Here is a 6,000-nt window from a genome sequence, read left to right as displayed (position 1 = left end):
ATTATATCTGAAAATGTTGTTTAATATATATATATTTTTTAAATAAAGAGCGTGACATGTGAACAATTCAAAGCACAGAGTACTGAGTGACATAACCAGCTTGGCTCTTCCCAATTCCCAGTTGTAAAAAAGTAGTAAGATCTATAATAAAATTGGTATAGATATAAATAGGAACTGAGATACAGACATAGACATGGGTTTCAAAAATATGTATTATTATTATTACCATCACCTATATTGAAATAGTTTGATTCAAAAAACATTGCAAAAAATAGTACAGAAAGCTCACATATACTCTTCTCCCAGCTTCTTCCAATGGTAATACTTCATATAGTATGCTAAAGACACATATTTTATTTTTCTAATTTATTTATTTATTTATTTGAGAGAGAGAGCACGAATGGTGGCGGTTGGAGGGGAAGGAGCAGAGGGAGAAGGGAGAAGCGGATTCCCCCCTGAGCAGGGAGCCCGATACGGGGCTGGATTCCAGGACCCTGAGATCATGATCTGAGCCAAAGGCAGACACTTAGCCAACTGAGCCACCGAGGTGCCCTAAAGGCACACATTTTAAATCCTAGTACTCTTCCCCTGTTCTTTGTAACACGTTTCTTCATGGTTGATAATCTACCATCTGTTTTGTCCCTACCTTTAAGTTTGCCAAAACAGGACAGTACCTCCTTCACTACCAATTCCACAAAGTAAACACCACTTGAAATTCCTGATTTGGGCTCTGATCCCATAGAAGGTGAGTTGTGCCACCATATCCCCAGCCTCCTTAGAAATGGCCTTTGGGAAGACACTGCAGACTGCAGAGCCCAGCCTCAGGCTGAGAAGCCCAAGCCAGAGAGGGTCTCCTGAGCCCTTAGCTGACATGTGAGCTGGGAGCCTGGAGAAGCAAAGGGGGAGAGAGAGCAAGTGTGAATGAGAGTGTGAAAAGCTGCACTTGAACATGTCTCCCAAGGGTGGGAAGTGAGAAATGAGGCTGATGAAATGTCAAGTAAAGAAATAGTAAGTCAAAGCAATGGATGGGCGATGGCAGCCAAACCAGATCTTGGGAGCAAACAGCGATAGAAAGCAACCTTCAAATGGCTGAATGCAAACATGAAAAAATAAGAAAAGCCCTGGCTTGGTGCCAGGGGTAAGAGCCAACCAATTCTAACTGCAAAGCAACATGCATAAAATGCAAGGAAATATTGAGTCACTCAAGTTGATTTGAATAAGATAATCCAAAATATGAGTGGCCTCCTCATAGAGAATTTACAGGGCTCTCTCGCCAAGATCTCCTGGGACCACTGCCCTGCCATCATCTTGTAGATGCCTTTAGAGTTCAGCTAAAATTCAGACAATGCAGTGTGTTAGCTAAACCAGGTTTTCAAGTCAAACGGACATGCATCCTACCTATTCCAGCTGCACTATCTTGAACCGGTACTTACCTGCTATGAGCCTCAGTTTCCTCATCTGTAAAATGAGAGTACTAGTAAGAATGGCACTTAAGTAAGAGTAGCACAACAAAGTGGTTGTGAAGATATGTGAGAATAAGCATAGAGAGCACTCAGCATAGTACTAGCTAAAAAAAAAAAAAAAAAAAAAGTACCCAGAAAGGAGTGGCTGTAATTAATTTGGGAGCATTGCTTGTCATGAAGAACCCAAACCATGTGTGGTCTTAGAAGATCTCAGTTGCTTCAGCTGAGGATCCCCAATATCCTCCATGAACCCACTTTGATTGCTCTCTTACTATGTCATCGAGACAAGAGGCATGCTCTAGGCTTAGCAGCCTTCGCCTCTCCACTCATATATCCCCATCTATTTCTGGATGATAAAGGGCAGTTGAAAGAGTCTTTAAAGACATTGCAAGTGTAATTTTAACAGCATTGTTGAGGACTGCTGGAATCCAGAGAGAAGAGAGACCTCTTCCCTTACTTCCACCATGTCCACTTTGGAAGCAGCCACAAGGAGAGGTCTGGAACAGTGTAAAATAGAATGCTGAGGAGGTGACATTTCACATGGCCAGAGGAAAGATTCCCACAAATCATTCTGAGAAGTGCAGAGCCTTCAGCTTCAAACCAGAGAATGGAAAGAGCAGAGCCTTGACTTTTAGATATGCGGTCCCTCTATCCTGCTGTGCTATTGCCTCATTTCTGTGTATCCTTTGCAGATAGTAAACTCCTCAATTCCATTCATATGAAATATCTGGAAGAGATAAATCCATAGAGACAGAAGCAGATTAGTGGTTGCCACAGGGCAGGAGAGAGTGGGGAATGGGGAGAAGCTGCTTAATGGGTACATGATTGTATTCTGAGGAAATAGAAATATTGTAGAACTAGAGGTGTTTGCACAATATTGTGAATGTACCAAGTATCACTGGATTGTTCACTCTAAAATGGTTAATTTTATGTTATGTGAATTTCATCTCAACAAATTAAAAAGCAAAACAACTCCCTGGAATGAGTTGTCTCTAACATTCTGCTCTAATGGTCTCTCGCTTTCTTTGGACCTCATGCAGATCAGGTTTTCATCTCCACTAACTACTCCACTCAAACTGCTACTGTTAATGTTATTGTGACCTCCAACATGCTAGATCCCATGGTCACTTGTAGCCACATGTGGCTGCAAGAGAAGTTAGAAGGCATGCTTTTTATTCTAGGCAGCTATGTCTTCAACTAAAATCAGCCTTTCTGTTACTAAACAGAAGGGGGGAAATAGACAATAAAGGAAAATTAGCAGTCTCTGCTAGTCTTTTTAAGGGTAAACCATTTAAACCCTAGAAACACAATGTATAGCCTCCAAATTTGGTGGGCGGAGTTGGAGGGAGAAGGATATTTAAAAGAAAAACTAGATTAATTCATTAGAAGATAGGAAAGAAATAGACAAGAAAAATTTTGATAGAAAACACAAAGTACAGAAATAATTCATATATATAAATAGTCGCAATACTTTGAATGAACTCATCAATTAAAATTCAGAGATTCTATCGACTAATTGGTCCATTTCATCTAAGTTATCAAATTTGTGGGCTAAGAATTATTCATTATATTCCATTTTTATCCTTTTAATGTCCATAGGATCAATAATGATGGCCCCTCTTCATTTCTGATATTAGTAATTTGCATCTTGTCTTTTCTTATCAATTTCATTGATCTTTTCAAAGAAGTAAGCTTTGGTTTCATTGACTTGTTTTTCTGTTTTCTGTTGTAATGGTTTCTGCTCTGATTTTTATTATTTCTTTTTCTTTTCCTTTTGCCAACTTTATGTTTAATTAATTTTTTCTAGTTTCCTATCCCCTTTATTCCCTTTCACTATTTTTTATATTCCCCAAATGAATGAGACCATATAATGTTTGTCCTTGTCCAATTGACTTATTTCACTCAGCATAATACCCTCCAGTTTTTTCTAGTTTCCTAAAATGGGACCTTAGAAGATTAATTTTAGATCTTTCTTCTTTTATAACATATGTATTCAGTGCTATAAACCTCCCTCTAAGTACTGCTTTTGCTGCATCCTACAAATTTTGATAAATTATATTTTCATTTTCATTGAATTAAAAATGTTTTCTAATTTCTCTGAAACTTCTTTATTTGACCCATGTATTATTTAACTTTGTGTTGTTTATTTGGGGAGTTGCCATCTCTCCTTAGGTTATTCTATTCTTTTAAATTTGTTTAGTTATGTTTTTGTAGCTTGAAATTTGGTCTACAGTGGTGAATGTTTTATGTGAACTTAAGGATTCAAATTCTGCTGTTGAATGAAGTAATCTATAAATGTTAACTCAATTCCGTTGATCGGTACTGCTGTTCATTTCAACTATATCCTTACTGTCTTTCTGACTGCTGTATTTGTCAATTACTAATAGAATGGGATTGCGGTCTTAACTATAAATAACTATCTCTCCTTGTAGGTTTATCAGTTTTTACCTCACATATTTTGACATTCTGTTAAGTACCTACACATTAAGGATTGTTGTGTTCTTGGAGATTTACCCTTTTGTCATTATGTAGTGCCCCTCTTTATCCATGATGATTTTCCTTATTCTGAAGTCTACTTTAAGACAGAGATACTTATATTAGATACAAAATAAAGTTCTTTGCTATTTATTAAAGAATCAACTAAAGAAAATTTTACACAGAAAGACTGAATAGACAAATGGTAAAAAGGCAAAACTAGCTAAAAAGATCTGGTGCAGTGATCTTAAAAATCAGATAAAATAGAATTTAAAGTGTAATCAGTAGAATTAACAACTTTAATTAACAAAATATAATTTAGTCTAAATAAAGAGGGATACCATATAATAATAAATATGATATTCCACCAAAATATATAACAAGTATAAATATTAATCCACCTATCAACTTAGCCTTAAAATACCTAATGTAAAAATTAACTTGATTACAAGGAGAAATTAATAAACCTATAAGCAAAAGGGCACCTGGGTGGCTCAGTAGTTGAGCCTCTGCCTTTGGGTCAGGTCATGATCCTGGGGTCCTGAGATTGAGTCCCACATCAGGCTCCCTGCAGCAGGCTGGGAGAAGCAGGGAGCCTGCTTCTCTCTCTGCCTCTATCTCTGCCTCTCTCTGTGTGTCTCTCATGAATAAATAAAAATAAAATATTAAAAATAAATAAATAAAATAAATAAATCTATAAACAGAGTGGAAGATTTTAATACACTCTTCCAGAAAAAGTGAACAGATAAAGTTGTAAGAATATGTAAATTTGAACAATATAATTAACAGATTTAATCTCAAGAATGGAGATACAGATATAGACATAGATAAATATAGATATATCCCTGTACTTACAAATAAAGAGCATGTTTCTATTTTTCAAAAAGACATGAATCAGTTATAACAGAGAGGGTGACAGAACATGAGAGACTCCTAACTCTGGGAAATGAACAAGGGGTGGTAGAAGGGAGGGGGCGAGGGGTTGCGAGTTGACTGGGTGATGGCCACTGAGGGGGGCACTTTACGGGATGAGCCCTGGGTGTTATGATATATTTGGCAAATCTAACTCCAATAAAAAGTATATACAAAAAAAAAAAAAAATGGCCACGCACTAGTACTTGTTTTTCGGTTCAGAGAATATTAGACTCCAGAATGCTGGTTCTATGATTCCACAATATCTATTCTTAAATAGGAATGGGTAGTATCATTGCAGGAGTACAAATGAAGTTATTCAAATTTAAGCATCGAAAGCTGCTCATTGAGGTTGTTTGAAGGGAAAAGACTCAGAAAGGAAGCCTCCAAAAGAAGTATCAACCTTCTCTGAAGAATTAGTATAATTGAGAACATGTTCTCTGATAATGCAATTAAATAAGGAATATTAAAAATGTTTCTAAGCAAAACATTTCATAAAAAATGAAACACAACAAAAAATCACAGTTCCTCTCACCATTCTCAGGAAGTAAGTCTTTAAGTCACTTTGATCCACAAGAATAGTCCTTTTAACAATTGAAATATCCATTCCCAAGTCATAACTATTTAATTACATATTCTTATCCATTTTAAAACCTTTCCCCTTCTCTAGCTCCAGCCAGGAAATCACTAAAGAAGTGGGGAAGGGCTAAGTTCTCTCTCCTTCCACGTGTTGCCCTCCTTTGTCTCTACCTCTTTAGCAGCTTGCCTCTGGGTGCGCAGAGTAGGAGATGGGAAGGAAGGAATGAGGGAGTTAGAGGGATGGGGGCAGGACACTTCTCTTGACTGCACGGACCTAACCTAAAGATGGCACTGTAGGTTCTGGTGCCTACTTAGGAGATGCCCTACTAACTCCTTCTCTCTCTCTCTCTCTCTCTCTCTCTCTTTTAAAGATTTATTTATTTATTTATGATAGACACACAGAATGAGAGAGAGAGAGAGAGAGAGAGAGAGAGAGAGAGGCAGAGACACAGGAGGAGGGAGAAGCAGGCTCCAAGCTGGGAGCCTGACGCGGGACCCGATTCCGGGACTCCAGGATCGCGCCCTGGGCTGAAGGCAGGCGCTAAACCGCTGAGCCACCCAGGGATCCCCT

General features: G+C 37.9%; 1 long non-coding RNA gene across 1 annotated transcript in view; it reads right to left on the bottom strand.

The window, feature by feature from the left end:
• Positions 1 to 500: 500 nt before the first annotated feature.
• The window catches only part of LOC121499304, a 31,348-nt gene continuing 25,848 nt past the window's right edge, over positions 501 to 6,000 (bottom strand). Inside the window, exon 4 of the long non-coding RNA XR_005990092.1 lies at positions 501 to 2,190. This is a non-coding gene — a long non-coding RNA (uncharacterized LOC121499304). The remainder of the gene's footprint in view (positions 2,191 to 6,000) is intronic.

This window comes from Vulpes lagopus, chromosome 10 (genome assembly GCF_018345385.1).
Source record: "Vulpes lagopus strain Blue_001 chromosome 10, ASM1834538v1, whole genome shotgun sequence".
In the NCBI taxonomy this organism is placed as follows: domain Eukaryota; kingdom Metazoa; phylum Chordata; class Mammalia; order Carnivora; family Canidae; genus Vulpes; species Vulpes lagopus.
The sequence above is the reverse complement of the archived record's forward strand: the minus strand, read 5'-3'. Positions and strand labels throughout refer to the sequence as shown.